General features: G+C 54.0%; 1 protein-coding gene across 2 annotated transcripts in view; it reads left to right on the top strand.

Moving 5' to 3' along the window:
• The first annotated feature begins 2,304 nt into the window (after window positions 1–2,304).
• The window catches only part of SSH1 (slingshot protein phosphatase 1), a 40,541-nt gene continuing 26,261 nt past the window's right edge, over window positions 2,305–16,584 (top strand). Inside the window, exon 1 of one of the 2 annotated variants that reach the window (XM_019538828.1) lies at window positions 2,305–2,698. The gene's annotated coding sequence lies outside the window, so the exon portion shown is untranslated. Of the gene's footprint in view, window positions 2,699–13,957; window positions 14,345–16,584 lie in introns of those variants that run through there. The other variant, XM_019538829.1, reaches the window with a different exon arrangement.

Genomic DNA, 16,584 nt, shown 5'->3' with positions numbered 1-16,584 from the left:
TTTGCCTCGGCCGTGCTGGCGCGGAGGCGCGTGCCGGGCCCGTACGCGGCGGGGGCTCGGGGGTCCCGGTTGCCCGCCGGCCCCTCCTTGACACGGCTAAAACCGGGAGTCTGCGTAGCCCCGAAGTGCCAGCGGACCTCGCCGGGCCGGGCCGGGCACGGCGGCCTTTCTGCCTCCTGCGTCGCGACCGGGCTCCTCGCCGGAGCAAGTAGGGGCGGCCTTTGGGAAGAGGGACTTGCCCCCCCAAGAAGCACCGCTGACTGAAGGAGCTGCCGCAGCGGGTCCGAGTAACCGGTGACCCCGACCGGACGGCCAGCACTATCTTTGAGACGGCCGGAAACCTCCTGCCAATTTATCTGAGACAGGCGGTTAGCGCGCTTGCAAATGGTTATCGTTATCAATGGCCCCACACCCTTCCTTGCCCGCCCGCGGCCCCGTTCGCATCCCCATGCCGAGTGGGTCTGTCCCTGGAAGATGCTCTCGGGCTCGGAGGCGCGCGGATGCCCCTCTGGCCACGTGCGGCTGGTCGAGCGGCGCTGCCAGCGACGGGGCTTTTATACGACAGCCCCGTGAATCCTCGGGGTCTCCGTCCTCGGTGGTCCGTGCCCAGGCTCCCTCCGGAGAGTGCGCGCGAGTCAGGGAGCGCAGCGTTTCGAGGGCAGTGCTTTTCGTGGTGCGCTCTCCTTGGTTTCACTTTGTTTTGGTGATGGGGCAGTCGACCTGGAACCTCCTCGTTCTGACACAATAAGCCAGAAGTCATTTCAAGTCTTGCCCCCCACTGAGGGACCCCGGGAAGCCAATGGGGGGGTTCACAAGGTCCTTAAAGGGCCTTTGGAGCTGGACTGATCTCGGTGGCAGGTGACAGAGCAGGGAGCAATGGGCTCAAGCTGCAGCAAGGGAAGTTGAGGTTGGAGAGTAGGAAACACTTGCTCACATGGAGGGTCTAGAATGGGTCACCCAGAGAGATGGTGGACTCTCCATCCTTGGAGGGTTTTAAGACCAGGCTTGAGAGAACCTGGGCTGGTCCAACTTGGAGCAGGAGTTGGACTAGATGTGATCCCCTGAGGTCCCTTCCAACCCTCATTTTTTATGATTCTATGCAAGGGTTTTTCTTGTCCCCTGTTTCTGTATGACGGACCCAAGCAAACAAGGGGAAGACCATGCTGAAAGAGCCTTTATCCAGTGTAGCTCATGGACGTCTTGAAATCTCTGGGTTGGTTCCCGTGGGGTTGCCGTCCCTAAGTTTGGTCCCAAATCGGGGCCCCCCGTGGCGTTGTGCGCACAAAGCCAACACGCTCGAAGTAGAGGCAGTGCATTTTTTTCCCCCCCTTTCCAATCTCCATCAGCTGCGTTCATCTGAGGTGGCTTTTGGGTACCTCTGAATTGGGCCTGTTGAATACCTGGATCACGCAGGTTGTGAGAAACGGGCATAGTATCAGGCCAGTATCCCATAGCCAAGGGCAAACTAGCTGGGAGCAGCACATTGTCTTTCCAGGTACCCCCCGAGGTGTCACGTTGGCTCGCTGGAATAGGGTTGCTGATTTTGCAGGCTTTTTGAAAGCAAATTTTGTAGCATTATAAAACTCTGAGGTTGACAAAGAACACCCAGAAGCATTTCTGTACAATGCCTGCCACGAGGGGGTGCTACCTGGCTATGGTCTTTAGGTCTGACTGCACTGGAAATGTTAGTAAAAACCAACCAGACCCCACACACACTTATTTATTTATTAAGTCTAAAGGCAATCATGCCTGTTGAATCATGTAAAAGACAACTTTGCTCCCAGCCCCAGCATTTGCATTAGGCTTTAGTATTGTTTGTAAGAGCAAGGGAGCCTTGTGACGAAGGTGACAACAGTAACAGTGCGTAGCCTTGTTCAAATAGCCCATTTATTGCAATGTCACTGGACAAGCAAAGGTAGAATTTGGACCTTGCTCTCAAAGCGCAGCCCCTGCCTGGAGTTGCTAGGTTCTGCGATCTACGGCTGGATGGTTTTGCTTGCCTCTCGTAGCCGGCACTGACGCTGAGTGACATGCCACTGCATATAACTCTGTTGATTGTGCGATACGTGGGCCCAAACTCTGCTCTCAGGTATTCACTTTGCCCCTAGCCATGTCAGAGCGAGCGGGGTGTATGCATTCATGCTGTGGCCAGAGAGTGCAACACAGGTCCTACCCCAGTCACTCTACCTTTCGGCATCCACGCTCTGCCACTGCGTGACACGGGATGCTGGGCAAGATGGACCTAGGGTCTGACCCAGGACATGACAGTTCTCGTATGATCTTGTCAGCTGGTTCCCTCTTGGCATCTAGGATTGGAGTCTAATGGCTTCAAAGGCCCATGGAGTGCCTTTCCAATGTCTTGCATTCAAGAGCTTGTCTCGCTTTACTCCAGCCATACATTTGGTCCAATTGAGGCTATCACCCCACAGAATCCCTGCCTTGTGCATCATGCCTAGACCATCACAGCTACAGTGTCACTCTAATGCTATTTTTGGCACCCTGGTAATTTGGCTGTCTGGGAAGTGTTAGTTTTCTGTGGGGCACTATAGAAAAAAGAGAGGGAGGGGAAGTTGTTCTGAAAAAAGCATGGGAATTTTTATCTTCAAGTGGAGGCAGCAGCCCATACATGATGTATTCTGTGTCTCTTTTCCCCTCAGCTGGAGGTTGGCAGCGATGAAGATCGCAAGTTCAATGTGAGGTAAGCAGAGCAGCTTTATTTTAAGCATCATTTCCAGTGCTGCTATGAAACCGGCATTCCCTAGGCCTCCATCCCCCAGTGAGCCAGGCAGGCAGAGCCTACGTCTGATGGGGCTGGGGCAGATGTGGGATTTGGGCAAGCAGCATTCGGAGCATCATGGCCCATTGTTTTGCAGTCCGTGGATTTCTGAGCTCGGGGCTCAGAGGGTTGAAAGCACAGAAGGATTTGCAGATTTTCTTGGTAGGAATTTGTTTGCGTAAATTGTAGCTCCGCTCTGTCTTCTCTCAGTGTGTCTGCTTCTGTTGGGGCCACCCTCCTGGTGCATGAAAGGGGGTAAATATGGAAGGCAGGGCTTCCAGGGGCACCCACGTGCATCAGATTTCACCAGCTGGCATGCGTCTGATTGGGGCTGGGGGAGAAAGCTGATTTCATCTGGAAACTCGGTACCGTTTTCTTCTGGGTGGGAGTTGACCATTTGATTCTGTGTGAAGCAGAAAGCTGGGGCCTCTTCTAGGTAGGAAAGGTGCAGGTGGCTGGGTTTATAACCTTGCCACTTGGCTCAAAAGGAATTTGCTTTTGATTATAAACCGTTCCAATGCCGCCGAGCAGCTGGTGACTTTCCCCACCGGCCTTCAGAGGTTCTGCCTGCATTTATGACTAACTCCTGTTTGGAAACATTGGGAGTGCAGCCTGCTCCACTTACGTGCCTATCAGATAAGGGTAGCATTCACTGAACGGCATAACATGACTCCAGTCCCAATATTTTGCCTATTGCTTACGTTGGGGCCAACTGCTTAACTTTTATGCGCCGCTGTGTGCTCTGTACTGCTGTTGTGCTGCTGTTTAACGCATACCCTGAGGGAGGCCCTGTCCATTTTGAAGCTGTCGTTGGAGGCAGAAGGTGCTTTGAGGGAGCAGGTAAGGAGTCTTCAAGAGGTGGAGAAAGCTTGATGTGGGCTCTTCCCATGGATACAGAGCGCTGTGCGTGTGGGATTTGGAGACATGCTTGCTGCGGGTAAGTGGAAGCCTGTTCCCAGTCCCAGGGTTGCGTGCCAATACGTTGTGCTGTGTAGTAGTAAAAGCAGGATTCGGGGCACTGGATCTTCTCCCGGCCTAGCCACATTGCGGAAACCCTCCCATTGACTTCAGGTGGAACAGGGCCCAGGACTTCGCTTTTGTGTTTGTGGGTGAACACATTATGCTTAGACCATAGTAAGGCACTTAAAATGTGAGTCTGCACATTAAAGCTCGTTAAGCCATGCTCACTGCCCTCTTAGCATTTCAGAGTGACACCACTTTGGGTGAGGATTAGCTCTGGCCCATGCTACCCAGCTCATGTTCGGGTAACTTTAGCTTGCTCCACAGAGAGAAAACAAGCCATTTGCAGTCCTCCAGCATCCCAGGATGCACTTTTCCCAGCCCTCCTCCCACCCAGGACAGATATAGAACCCCCTAGCCGCATCCCTGCTGCCCTCTAGTGGCAAGTCAGAGCAATGCAGGCAAGAAATGGTATTAACCCTCCACATGACATGTTTACAGCATGTCCCAACTGTAACACTGCTTAACACTGCATGCATTTTGCATGGTCTAAGGGGAATGTGTAACCTCACTTTGTGTTTATCCCACTGTAAGATAGAAAGGGTAATCCTTAGCCTGGCAAGAGCATCATGGAAACCAGTTCCAGTCACTGCTGCAAGCTGCAGTCAGGATTGTTTGTTGTAGGGAGCAGGTAGTAATGCCTGGAGAAGCCTGGGCAGACATGTGGCAGCAGAGTGCCAAACTGCTGGGTCGGGCTGGTTGCTTGGGTGTACATGTTTAAACGTGAATACCCACATCAGGCACTGACACCTGCCAGTGGTCGAATAAACCAAGGGTGGCAGGGCTCACTCTGCTCTTAATGTGGGTTTGCATCATTTTTCTCACTGACTTACTGCAAGCAGCAGTTGGGCTCAGAGTCCACCCCCTTCCCAGCCCACTGGACTGCCCAAGCACATGAATGTTTGCAGGGCTGAGACCTAAGTGTGTAGCAGCTGCCCATGGTCACCTGGATCTTTGTGCGAGCCTCTGACTGCTTTTAGTGCCAAGCCTGGGGTGAGGGGTTCAAGGGAACTTGTCTCCCCAACGCTGTGGCTGAGTATCAGGTTTTCGACCTAGATTTCAGCCCTTGGCACAGACAGAGCTGGTCTCCCCTTCTTCCAGGGGGGGGCAGGATTGTTCAACTCTGCTGTTTCTTTGCTCTGAAAGAAACCGGAAGCTTAGGTTGTCTTTGGGTGTTGTGCCCACGCAGATCAGTGCGGCCATACCATATTTTAGTCTGATATTTCCCTGGGGGAGGCTGACAGGACAGCGGTGCCCTGGAGCACGTGGTGTTCCTGGCGGAGGTGAGGGTCCGTAGTGCGGCTCCAGCCTTTAAATGCCTCTCAGGATCCTCGTGTGTAAGGAGAGGAAGAGCTGGGGGAAGTCAGAGCCCATATCTTTGCAACACAGTCGAGATCTGCTCTTGCATGTTGGCTGCATAGGATTTTCATTTGCTTTGCAGAGCATATTTTTCATTTGCTTCAAGAGGTCCTGAGTTTTCCTCCTCCCGTGTACATGGTCCAATTCCCTACATGAGGGATAAGGGAGATGCATGACGGCATGCTCTCTGCCACTGCTGCTGGAGAGGTGGCAACGTCAGCCCCTTGCCAGTCTTAGCGAGCAGCCCTATTATCTTCCACAGTCCTGCCAGGCTCCAGCTGTTTTGAGCCACACACATCCCCACCCTGAAAACTTTTCATAGGAGATGCAGGCTAAGACAAGTCCCCAGGGAGCCTGTGTCCACGTACAGCGTCCTGGCAGCAGAGCCGTGCTGGCTAATGGTTGTGAAAGCTCACATCTGTCACTAATTTAGCTTTGCTGGGTAAACCCCAGGGTGGATGTCTGGCTACAGACAGAGGGCGGCTTTCCCTAGCTTCTGGGAGCCTGGAGGAGCTTCTGCCCACAGAGTTGTGCCTACACAGGTTCCTCCAACCACATTCACTGTGTGTTGGTGGCTAACGTGGCAGTAGCCCTCATAGTATGGGCACAGCTGCAGACTGGCTCTCTTTTCAAAGATGTCCCCTTCTCTGGCCGTCTCTCATGCAGTAGTGTGTTGTGATGGCTTGCGTTTTCTTCTTAGCGCCAGTGGGAGGTTGGGGTATTCATGTTGTCCTCAGCATCGATGCAGAAAGCTGTTTTCTGCCATCAGATGTGCAAAACCAAGCCCCCAGGGTGAGCAGTGAGAGCTGCAGGCCACCAAACTCTTTCTGCTCATTCCCCAGGATGCTCGTGCCTTCATTATTTTGAAGACTGTGTGTCTGTGGGACTCTTAGCCCTGCACTTACTCCTAACCACAAGAACAGTTTCCTTGAGTCAGCAGGGTGACTTAGATGCTTAGAGTTAAGCCCACGCAGAAGACTTGATGGGATCAGGGCCAGTTGGCATCAGAGGGGGGTCATGCATGACCAGCTTCTCTGAAAATCGAGTACTTACAGAGCCACCTTCTTTTTTGAGACCAGGTCCATCATGAGGCAGGGCCTGTAAAATTTGACCTGTAGCCTCCACCTGCTCTGGAGGAGGGGGAGTGATGAAATTCTCTTTCTAAGAACTGTTTGGGGATTTTTTCCCCTTGATATAATTCAGCTTTGAGTTCTTTACCCTGCAGGAATGCAACAACCGAGAAGGCTTGTCACTCTGAAAATCACAAAATGAAGCCTGCAATATAGATAATCCATCTCATTACCATCTGTCTGCTCCCTTTTTATCACCCACCACTGTAGGCTGTCTTGTACTAAATCACGGTTGTGGGGGGGAAACCATTTTGCAAATAGACGGACGCATTCTGAGCATTGGCTATTCTTCAAATGCATTTGGCGAACGCAACCAGATAATCACTGTCTTAATTACAAACATAAGTAAGTTTGTTTATCCAGTCATTCCGTAATCCTCGCAATTACAGGCTTTGCAGCCGCCATCTGAATGGGGTGAAAAAAGCCCACCCGTGGTTCTGCCTTATCGGAGCCCAGCTGCTTTGCGCAGAGGAGGTGAAGCTAGGCCGATGGTGTGTTGGGGTCTGCGGTGTGGCTCTCCCAAACCTGAGCTGGCAGCTGGAGACCTTTTTGAAAGATTTGGCAGGGTTAAATCCAGGCCTGGGTGGTGCCTTCTCTCTGCACTGAGTGGGGTTGGGTTAGGGTCATTCATGGGTAAGAGGGAACAACCCTGCTCCCAGCTGCAGGGTCTAGTTTCATGGCACCGCTGCAGTGCATCCGGGCTTTGAAGGGGCAAGGGCTGTCTCTGAAATGCCCACGCGATGCTTTAGCAGCTGTTGGGTCCCTCTCCCCCATTTTGGGGGTTCTGAGTTCACAAGTCGGGACCAAAGGGCAGGTCAGCAGCTTGCTTTTATGCAGTGCCCTTGGGAGGAGGTGAATACCACCCTGGGGCTCAGCTTGGTCTGTCTCCAGGCCCATCAGGGCTGGATCCCCGATGCTGTCAGCTCTGCTGCAGTGGAGACATCCGATGGGAAGCCAGAGCAATAAAAATGCAAATGAGATTTGTCTGCAACATGACAAGACAAATGGTTCTGGCTGGTGCATTGGGGGGCAGCTGTGGAGCTGTAAATACTGGGGAGAAATGTCCCCTCTGGGTGGGAGATGGAGCAGGAAGGAAACCTATGCTGCTGCCTTCCAAACAAGGGCATTGCACTGGCCTGAATCCTGCCCTCCTGGCGCACATGAGACTGCGGGACTGAGCTGGGGAGAGCTTCTTATGAGGATATTTAAGGGCCAGATGTGAGGAAAGGCTCTCTGGCTGGGGCCTGTAGACTTAGGAGCCCTTTATGGACCTCTGCAAAGCCTGCATGCTGCGGCGTTTGGAGTGACTAACTGAGCCTGGCCCTGGGGCACGTGCTGGAGGCATGCTGCTGATGAGGATCTGGGGGGAGACACCCACTTTGGAGAGGGAAAGAGCCTGCCTCTCCCCCAACCCCCATTCTTCCACTGACTCTTCCTGTGACCTCGCTCAAGTCCCTTAGCCGCTCTAAGCCTCTGTTGCCCCATTTCTGGTCTTGGGGGCGAGAGCTTTCCTCACCTGTATACTTCCCCAGCCCCGAGCTGTGGGGTGAAGAACACCGCATGGTCAGCAAGGAGGGTTACTTCTGTCCTATGCTAATGTAGCCATAAGCCACCCCATGCAGAAGCATCCTTCTCCTCCTCAGAGCCACCTGAGGTGACCCCATCTGTTCCCCTCCCTTTGCCACTCAGAGAGCCCTGGTTTTACGCTCAGCACTGTAGTGGCCTTTCGGGCTCTGCTCCTCACTGCTGTGCTCCTGTTTAATAAAGGAAAATAGTTAGCTATTTGTGGTTTGGGAAGCAGCAGCTTTGCACCCTGGGTTGTCTTGGTCCATCCTGTGCTTTGCTTTCAGAAGTCCGGCAGCTATCGGGTTGGAAGGAGGCACCGCACCGCTCAGCCCTCAGCAACAGGCATCCTTCCTGGGGTGAGCTCCTCAAAGGCATGGCTCCATCCAGGTGACATAGAAAAACTCACAGGAGGGAGACTATTCATTTAAAAACATGCCAGTGAAAAAGGTGCTTCCCCTGAGCTGCAGAGAAGAGCACCTTCGGTTACAGGCAGTCAAACTTGGTGACTGGCACTGATGCCCACATAGTCAGATGGGTGGCAAATTGGCTAGATGGTCGCACCCAGGGAGTGGTGGTGGGCGGGTTGTTTTCGACCTGGAGGGATGTGGGCAGTGGGGTCCCCCAGGGCTCGGTCCTGGGGCCTGTACTGTTCAACATCTTCATCAGTGATCTGGATGTGGGTGTGCAATGAATGTTGTCCAGATTCGCTGACATCACCAAGTTGTGGGGCGAGGTGGGCACGCTGGAGGGGAGGGACAGACTCCAGCTAGATCCAGACAGGTCACGGGGTGGGCGGATGAGAATAGGATGGAGTTCAATGCAGAGAAGTGCAGGGTGCTGCATCTAGGGAGAAGGAACCAGCAGGCTGGGAACACCCTTTTTGTCAACATGGTGGCAGAAAGGGATCTTGGAGTCATTGTTGACTCCAGGATGGACGTGAGCCACCAGTGCAAGGACGTGGTCAGTAAGGCTAACTGCACCTTGTTGTGCATCTACAGATGCATCACGAGCAGGTCCAGGGAGGTGATCCTTCCTGTCTATGTGACACTGGTCAGGCCGCAGCTGGAGTACTACATCCAGTTCTGGGCGCCGCAGTTCAGGAGGGATGTGGCCTGCATCGAGAGGGTCCAGAGGAGGCCACTCGCATGGTCAAGGGGCAGCAGGGCAGGCCCTATGAGGAGAGGCGACGGGACCTGAACCTGTTCAGCCTCCACCAGAGAAGGCTGAGAGGATCTGGTGGCTGTTTACAAACTCACCGGGGGGACCAGCGGGAATTGGGGGAGGCTCTGTTTCCCCGGGCACCACCCGGGGTTAGTAGGAATAACGGCCACAGATTGTTAGGGAGAAGGTTCAGGCTGGACACCAGGAGACATTACTTTACGGTTAGGGCTGCCAGGCTCTGGAATGGGCTCCCAAGGGAGGTGGTGCTGTCTTCTACTTGGGGGTCTTCAAGAGGAGGCTGGACAGATATTTGTCTGGGGTGATATGATCCCGGCACCTGTTCCTGCCTGGGGCAGGGTGTCAGACCTGATGGTCTGTTTAGGTCCCTTCCGACCCTAAGCACTATGATACTGTGAACCATCCAGTTGCTTCTTGGCACCACTGCCACTTGGTTTTTCTTCAGCCTGGGCACCACATTACAGGGAATTAAAGCAGTTGTATTTTAACGGCTGGTCCTGAGCTGTGGTCTGGGGAAGGTGCCAGCGATGGAGGTCAAGGCAGCCGCTTGGGGAAGGTGGTGTTTCTTGAGTGAGCACGCTGCTGTGTACCCATCCAGCACCACCACTCCAGTGTTGTCTTGGAGGCCAGCAGTGTGTGCTCCGGAGGCAGAAGTTGCTGACTGCATGAACCGTTCAAAACAGGACGCTGAATCACATCCTGGCTGGGCTGTGGCATCCTGCCCTAGCAAGCTCCATACAATGCCAGCCTCTGAGTACTCGTGACTTGCTGCCCCCCTGGGTGTCCCCTTGGAAACTGGCAGGTTTTGAATGAGGCTTTTGCATCTGTGTGGCTTAGTGTGTGTGTGTGTGTGGGGGGGTGAGCTTTATCGGTGCTTTGGGAGCTGGCACCTTCCTCTGTGGGCAGGGGCAGAGCGGGTAACCGGAGCGGGTGTCCACCCAGTGGGTGGGCAGGGCAAGGGGTGTCCTGGGATCCCTTGCTTTGTTCCTGAAGCCTGTCAACACAACACACGATACTGCCCTCCTTCATCAAAGACACCTGGCTCTGCTGGAGGGGAACCGGATGGCAAATGTCTTTGCAGACCTCGGGCCACCGCCCCAGGGTTTGCTTGTACAGAGCCTGGGGCATGCCTGACGATCAGTGTTTTATGGATGTGGTGAGAACCTGAGAGGCCTGAGATGCCTTCATGGATCTTGCTTTACTTCACAAGAGGAAAGGTCTTTGGGGTTTATTTCCCCACCTCGGACTGGATTCAAACATCCGTCTGCTGTATTTGAAACTGCTGGGCTCCCGCGCAGCCTTAGACACAATATGGACTGGAGACCGGCCCAGCCTCTGGCAGGGCTGCAATGCAGCAAAGGTGCAAGCTGCCCCTCCAGGCCTTGTGCAGATGTAGAGGCCTCTGGGTGCTCGAGCTCTGCTGCAGCCTATGCATGAATCCAGCACGGCACTCGCACCCGATAAAAGTCAGCCCAGTGTGTTAAAGAGGAAGGTGCTCCCACTCCATTGCATCCATCCGCTCCATTGAGGCCCTCGGAGATCCCAGGCAGGCTTCCTAGAAAGGCCCCAGGCGAGGGCAGCTGCTGTGGGATTAGCACATGGAGGCTAGCGCGGGTTGTGATGCTCCGGGAATGCAGCAAGCTCGACAACAAAGTCGCCTTCGCATCCTTTCTGGAAAGGGCCCAGCTTGTCTGTCTGCCCCTGGTCTCAGGGGTGCCCTCTGCAGATCACCTCCCCAGTTAGAGCCAGACCTGTGCATGGGCGCCAGCCCCTTTCTCACGAGAGGCGCCCTTCTCCCAAGGGTGCTGGTGCAAGTCTCAGCGGGTGTCTGACATGGGAGGTGACCCAGGGGGCCTTGCCCCCTGGGCTGGGAAGGCAGGCCCATACTGCAGGGAGCCGCCAGAGGGCACACGGGGCCTCTCAGCCTTTTTTTAGCTTTTGTTTTGTTTTTTTTTTTTTTTTTTTTTTTTTTTTTTAAATCTCTCTCTCTTTTTTTACACATCACCCATGTGTCAAGCACTCCGCGGCCTCTGCTGCCTTTTTTGGAATCGTTCTCCGAGCCGGCAGCTCGGTGCTTTCTTGCTGGGCCACCGCATGTGTCACCGGGGTTTTCCACTCTCTCTCTGCCCTGCGTCTGCGTCCTGGCTGACCTCTGCGTAGGGGGGAAGCGCTTGTTCTTTACTTGTTGTAAACCTCTTTTCACCCGCTTTTTCTTGCCCACCAGCCTGACTTCACCCACACACACACATCAGAGGCACCCGCTGTATTCTGGTGAGGGACAAGGCAGCTTGGGTGACCTAATAAGACAGTTGAAAGGATTCAGGTCATGAGTCCTGACAGCTTGCCTGAGAGCATGGCTGGAGCCGGGCTGCGTGGGCTGGCTTTGAGGGGTGAGCACATGGCACTGCCTGTTCCGGGCTGGCAATCCATGCCTTCCTGCGGCACGGACCACAAAGATGCTCTCATGGACCAGCTCCTGGCCCTGTCTCCCACGTGCGGCCACATAGCCCTGTGGCAATGGCAGCAATTGCTTACAGGGCAAAAGCCGCTCTAGGGAAGCGCTGAGCATCTCTTCAGTCATTAGAAAACGATGCGGGCAGTCAACGCTGTGGGACTCGCCAGCCCTCTGCCGAACAGGCGCTCGGCAGTAAAGATAGCAGCACAGAGCAAAATGTCACAGCTCTGGTCCCACGTGTTTGGCACTTGCAGGGGTGTCAGCACCCCGGTTCACAACCCAGGAGTTTGGTTTCTCAGTTGCATTCTTGCACACCTGCTCATATGCTGGCGCATTTCAGACGGCCAGAGCCACAGCCCATACGCGTGGACAGTAAAGATCTTCTCCAGGGCTCATATTTAAAAACTGCCGAAGCAAAGGTCTCACTTGTTCACTGCGTATGAATGCAGCTGAGACTTTTAAGCCCCACGACCCTGGGCTCTTGAGGCGGCGGGTGTCACGGATGCCGTCACTCCTCCAGCAGGCATCCCAGAAATGCTGATTGCAATTAGAAACACTGGCTTCAGGCGCAGTGCCCTTGTGCCTTTTTGACCCTTGGGCTGAGCACACCGCGTCATGTTTTCTCCTGGCGCGGTCTGTCATGTCCTTTGGCTTCTCACCCACTAAAACGAATGGGATTCCTAAAATTTTCTCTCCTCTCACCGCCGTTTGGAGCTGCCTTGCCAAGTGGTTCTGTCTCTGGAGTTTCTCCCTATGGGGTTTCTGCTATTTCTTTTCTCTTTCCCTGCCTACCCTCATTCTCGTCAGTGCAGCTCTGGCCCCAGGGGCTGCCCCAGCACTGCCTGGCAACGTACCTCCTTCTTCTCTGTGCCAGCCCTGGGCTCCCCAGGAAGGATGAGGGGTACGATCAGGGCAGGGTGCCTTAGGCAGCGGGGAGCCTGATTGCTCTTTGTCCCTTTCCGCGTGTGGACTTTGGCCTGTTGTTGCACGTGGCCAGTATGGCAGCTTCTCAGATGGAGCGGAGGGCTGTGCATGGAGCCTGGGGGCTAGTTGCTTTGTGCCACACCTGTGTAGGGCACCCTCCTGGAAGTGCTGGCTGCTCCTGGCTCCACAGTGGATCTTGGAGTCTGGAGCCTAAAGCCAGGGGTGCAAGCTGCATGCTGTGCTGTAGCCGTCTCCAGGCTCCCGGGCCTGACGGCAGCCCCGTCATTAGCAGTCTGTTTATGCAGGAAGTTGGCTCCTGTGGGCTCTGTGATGGATTCCCTTTCTCTGGTTCCTCTTTGTGCAGAGGCAGCACTAGGCCCCGGTGCTGTGAATGGCCTGCAGTGTGTGCAGCGCAGCAGAGCATTCCTGCGCTCTGAAATGTAGCCCACGCCTCCCTGCCAAACAATGCTTGCTCAGAAGCTCCTTTTGTTCCTGGGGGGCTAAAAACATTTAGAGGGAAGCCTGCCAGCATGTCTTGCTTGCTAACCCCACTTCTCTCTCTTTTTTTTTTCCATTTGAAATGCACCAGGCGGTTGCTTTAGCTGCTCATGGAGATAGGGCAGGAAACCCCAGGCTGCCTCAGGTGTTGTCCATCTGCCTCTGAGAAGCAGCGTGCTCTACGGTTGCACTGATGGGGCCTGGTCAGTGTAGATAGGAACATGTTTCCAGCATCCTCTTCCTTTCGAGAGGGCTTTCTCTGAGACAGGTTTGCCTTTGCTGCTGTTAGCAGCTCACACCTCCAGCCCTGTGTCCATGTGTCTTTAGCCCAGGTGGTTGGGGTGGGACTGGCTTGGTAGCCCACTGAAACCATCCCAGATGCAGTCAAAGGAGCGAGAAGAGTGTCCACCCTCAGGACCTTGCAGTGAAATAGCCTCAAAAGTGTCCCCCAGTTGCGGGTGCCCGGTCTGGTTGAGATGCGGAGCACTGGCAGCTCTCACTGATGTCCACTGGGTGCCCAGGGTGTCAGAAATGAGGGCCATGGTGGCAGATTGTCAGCACGTGTGAGGGTATTCATGTTTCCATGATGGGATCTCTCTTGTGATCAGGGCAGGGCAATGCAAGGCTGGTCCCCTGAGAGTGTTCCCAGTCTTGCTACTCTGAGAAATTTAACCAGGTTTCTGCATGGCCCTAAGGAAGCCCATGGCCTGTGGCACTTGGGTTGCACTTGGCCCCGCTTGACTGTCCAATTGCTTTGTAAAGGAGATTCTATTTCATCTCCATTTCTGTGAGGCCCGAGGCACTGCATGTAGCATGCCAAGGCTGTGGTAGGCTTGTTAAAGTGGGATAAGTGGAGGCATCACCTGGTGGGGGTTACTGGGTCCTGGTGCCTGTTTCTTAGCCTGCGAACAAGGAGCTATGCCAGCCGGTTTCCGCAGGCCCTGTCGTGTGGCTCAAAACCCCTTCCAAAGGCCCCTCTCTCTCGGGCAGGAAGTGTGCACCAATGTGTCTTATATCGAGCCAAAGCAAGCAGCCCGGGCCCGTGAGTTTTGTCCCCTTGGCCCGAGAAGCAGGAAGTGCCGTGCTGCAGCAGCTTTGTCTTCTCTGGGTTTGCTTCCTCAAACCTTCCCTTTTGCTCCATTTAACGCTTCACTGGTTCGTGAATGCAGCAAGATGGCCCTGTGACTTGCCTCGCCCCGCTCGCCTGGCTGCCACCCTCACCTTGCCCTGGGGGTGTGTGCCCAGGCCCATGGAGGTGTGGAGGAGCCCTGGCTGTAAGTCACATCCATGGAGTGTGGCAGGGGAAGCTAGTGAAAGGGCTTATTCATTGGCTATTTCCTCAGGGCCAGGAGTGGCGGTGGCTTTTGTGAGCAGGCAACAGGACTGAACAGAAAGCAGAGAGAGAGCACCATTCTCCTAAAGCTAGTGGGACAGCAGGTATGTTGACCTCTTGGAGCTTGGAAACCCAAGGGCACAGCTGCAGTGCTGGGGGCTGCAAGCACATCCTCATGTGGTGTGTAAGGACAAGGGGCGAGCTCTGCCTGGGGGTCCAGCAGTGCCTTGAATGGAGGTGAGTGGGAGCTGCCCTGGGTGGAGTGAATACACTGTGGGAAGCTTCCCTGCCGCAGGGGGAAGGAGGCACGTGCGCAGCCGGGAGACATGGGCAGCTGCTTTGATGGGGCAGATTGGGGAAGTGGAAGAGAGCTTGGCATCTGCCTCGTGCTTGCGAGGAACAAGTGGGCTTGTGCGGTGGGCAAGGGAAGCCACAGTGTGGCTGTGCTCCATGCACTCATCCAATGTGGTCAGTGCCACACAGAGGCCGTCATGGCCCAGCAGGCACCATGATGTCACGAAGGTGTTTTATCGGGGTGAATCAGAACAGCCACTGCCCAGACCACCATCAACACTGGAGATCCTGTAATGCTTTTAACAAGGTACCCTGGTGACAGTCTTGCCTTCCTCAACTCCCACTGGGTATAGCTTTCTAACTTCGTGTCTTAAAGGGTTAGGCAGCTGCTGCCGTCTATGCTGGACACGGCTGCATTTTCCTAGTGAATGCAGTGACCTCTGCACCAACTTCCACGTATATGCATCTGCTCTGCAGTGAAAGGATGAGCCCCAGCAGTAATACGGTGTGTTGCTCTACCCTGTAACGCGCATCTTTACCAGGTGGTACAATTTCCCTGTGGAAAGAAAGCTGGAATGCCTCTGGCAGGCAGTTTCCATGCCCAGTCTGCACCGCAGTCTGAGCCAGACCCCCGCAGAGATGCTGCTGTGGATTTGGGTCCGGCTGCCAGCCCAGCAGCCCATGCAGTTGGTCATATGATCCAAGAATAGGCTCTTTCAGCAGACTGAGGCTGCTCGTCCTCCTGTGTCCGTGCACACAGGGAGGGCTTCTGATTTGATCAAAAGGCATCGCAGATGATCTTTTCTTAAGCAACTGAGACCTAATTGAAGCACGTCTGCAGCCACATCCTTGGGCTGTAACTTTATCTAACTGGAGGGAGTGCTTTCCATTAGCAGTCTGGCTGTGTGGGGCAGTGGGCAGTGAGTCAGGAGAAGAAACTGGGCCTGGCTTGTGTTATGATCTTGAGTTATACACCCAGCTCTTTTTTGGGGGCCTCGGTTTCCCTGTCTGCCACGTGGATTGATCACGCTTGTGAGCCACCACAAAAGTGGTTTGATGTAGGCAGAGAAGTATTGCTCTACGTAACGGAGAGTGTGGAGGAAGAACAGATAAAACTGGAAGCCGTAAGCCCCCGAGCCTGCTCTTGGGCAAGTCTAAAATAACTCCATTGACTTAACTGGAGGGTCTCTGAATTTACAGTGTTATCACAGAATACAGCATCCATTTATTTGCTGGGGAAACCTTTGGGATGGGGGAGCTTATCGACTGTCCTAAGTTATTTGCCTGTACTCTCTCCCTCTGAGGATTTCAAAGAGGCTTCCAGGTGCTCATGAATATAGCCTTATGCTTCTGCGAGGAGGTGGATAACATTATCCCCTGTACAACAGATCCTAGTGCAGTCAAGGGACTTGGCTAGGGTCACTCGGGAGGTCAGTGGCAGAGCTGAGCAAATCTTATGTCTCTCACCAAATGCTGCTTCTGAGTGACCATGTGTGTCCTGCTGTAACTTTGGCATTGCCTTTCTTCTTGAGTCGTTCGCTTGTGTAAAGTGACCTGATTGGTAAAAAATCCAGGCTGGGGGGGCGGGTTATTTTTGTGGCATTTGCTAATTGGGAGGGTTGGGAAGGTCAAAAAACAACGACTAGAGGCATCGTGGTGGTTTTCACTCGCTGTAGCATGTGACAGTGAGTCCTGCCATTAGAAAGGTCTTGGGCAGAATTAGATGAAGACTCTCTAAGAAGCTGCCTTTAGTGATTGTGGTTAAAAGCAGCCCCTAGTTAACACACTAGATGGCCCAAAAGACTTCGTGTTCACGGGGTATCAGTTGCCAGCGAGTCACTTTGGAACAGAGCGAGCCAAAACATGGCCGCGCCACAAGGAAGTGGTTTGGATTGAAATGGAGCCCTCTTCTCAGCCCTACCTTTCCATCCTGGTATGCAGTGTTATTAAAAAACAGTCATCCATCAGCATGTCACTTTTATCTAGTCATGTTCAAATGACTATGGACTTGACTGGGAGCACAGCTGTTTTGCTTTTCCCTCTCTGATGC

This window comes from Crocodylus porosus, unplaced genomic scaffold, assembly GCF_001723895.1.
Source record: "Crocodylus porosus isolate Cpor-Errol unplaced genomic scaffold, CroPor_comp1, whole genome shotgun sequence".
NCBI lineage: Eukaryota > Metazoa > Chordata > Crocodylia > Crocodylidae > Crocodylus > Crocodylus porosus.
This window is presented reverse-complemented; position numbering and strand designations above follow the sequence as displayed.